The 1,818-nt window shown below is 35.1% G+C and overlaps 1 protein-coding gene across 1 annotated transcript in view; it reads right to left on the reverse strand.

Moving 5' to 3' along the window:
* LOC103148740 (solute carrier family 24 member 2) overlaps positions 1 to 1,818 on the reverse strand; it is a 24,584-nt gene that overhangs the window by 19,515 nt on the left and 3,251 nt on the right. The gene's annotated exons all lie outside the window — the stretch shown is intronic.

Below are 1,818 nucleotides of genomic sequence, written 5' to 3' on the forward strand. Positions count from 1 at the left end.
CTTAAACATATATGTAAACTACGTATTGTTCATTTTAAATAAAAACAAAAATCATTTCTCCTCGTTCCTTTGTCATCAAAACCTTGCAGTTGCACAGCTTGCCACTACAAGAGGCAGAAAAGTGTCATTTTAAAACTCCCGAGTGCTTCCGCTTTAAAAGTTAATGCTTACGGTTTATTTTGGTAAAAAAGAATAATTAATACATTATACATCATTCATTTAAAACATAATCTAAACTAACTCTTTCTTAGTTGTTGCCGTTTTATGTAAAAGTTGGCGTAAGCAGAGCAGCGCAGGTATTTGTTGCAGGACGTTAGAAAAGCAACTCCCATCAACTAATGCTTCAAACACTGCGAGGGTTGTTCCTTATCAGTTTTTTTTTGTTGTTGTTGAAAATATTGTCTCAGAATCTTCATATGATACAATCAATAGTCGTCATAGTTCAGCTATTAACAGAAAGTGGTTGCAGAAAATAAAAAGCCAAAAGCACAGACGGTGGCTGGCTCTGTATTCGAAATCAAATCCGTTTTTCTTTGTGTCTCCTCTGACAAAGTAACGCAGATGATCGTGTTTCTTTTATATTTATATTGCGCAGGAAAATACACCATGTTCTCTTTTACTTTGCACGTTTTTTTTTCGAGCCCAAAAGTTCCCAGAATCTTAATCTGATTTACTTGAAGACGTTGACCCAGAACTGTTACATCACTCCTTTGCTTAAGAGTCTTATTGGACTCTGGTCTGAACAAGGTCAGAAAAAAGAAGAGACCGAAGAGGAGGTCTAGATGTACAGGCTTAGTCAGCATGAAAAAGTCACAGCTCTGTTCTATTATGGCTATTTACAGCCACACAGATTCTAAATAAAATATCAATACAAACAGATTCCAGTCCTTTGCTCATTTTCCCTTAGATTTCCAGAACAGAAATGATGCGATTCTGACATGTTGGGTTTTCACCGTGGTCCTACTTAATAGAATATGTGAATCACATTAATATAATAACTGATGGTGTTTCATGTTTCATTTATTATTAAATTTTGTTGTTTAGTTCCTGGGCTTGAATATACGACCCTTTGGTCAACATCAGATGTTTCACATAAATAAAATGTGGTTCATGCATAATCTCAGACAAGTTATTGTTGATTAAAAAAAAAGAAATGTAATGTAAAAAGAATAAAATTGCTAATCAGATGGAGTTTTTTGCAGGAATTTGATAGATGGATGTATGAATGGATGGATGCAGGGGTGTCACTAGGTTTAAAGACAAAGGGGGCCTAGGCCCCCAGGAAATGCATAGGATGTGAGAAACGTAGCAGGCAATGTTGCTTTTCCACTTTTAAAATAGTGTTTAGGGTAATAAAAACCATTTGTAATACAAAATATGTGCATTTACAGTTAATCGCTATTTTGTAGCAAAAAATAATCATAATTTTCTGTGACTCTACACCTAAAAACGGTTAAGTACTCTTTGAAGGACATTTGTGCAAACGTTCCTGCTTGCATTACCTTCTGAACAATTCTTGTCATATTTTATGTCGATTACCCAGATTATTACAACACAAAGTAAAGGGAAACTGTCAAATTAGTGACCGTATTTGACCTAAAAATGTGATTATTTAGTGATCCTGGACGCATTATATTGAATTTGTCGGTAGTTTCTTATATTGTTAAAAACAAACAAACAAAAAACACCAAATTATTTAGAGCAACTTAAGAATATTTTAGGGAAGCTTCGGCCACCCTAAAACAGACCTGGTGACTCCCATGGATGGATGGATGGATGGATGGATGGATGGATGGATGGATGGATGGATGGATGGAT

This window comes from Poecilia formosa, unplaced genomic scaffold (genome assembly GCF_000485575.1).
Source record: "Poecilia formosa unplaced genomic scaffold, Poecilia_formosa-5.1.2 Scaffold211, whole genome shotgun sequence".
Lineage (NCBI taxonomy): Eukaryota > Metazoa > Chordata > Actinopteri > Cyprinodontiformes > Poeciliidae > Poecilia > Poecilia formosa.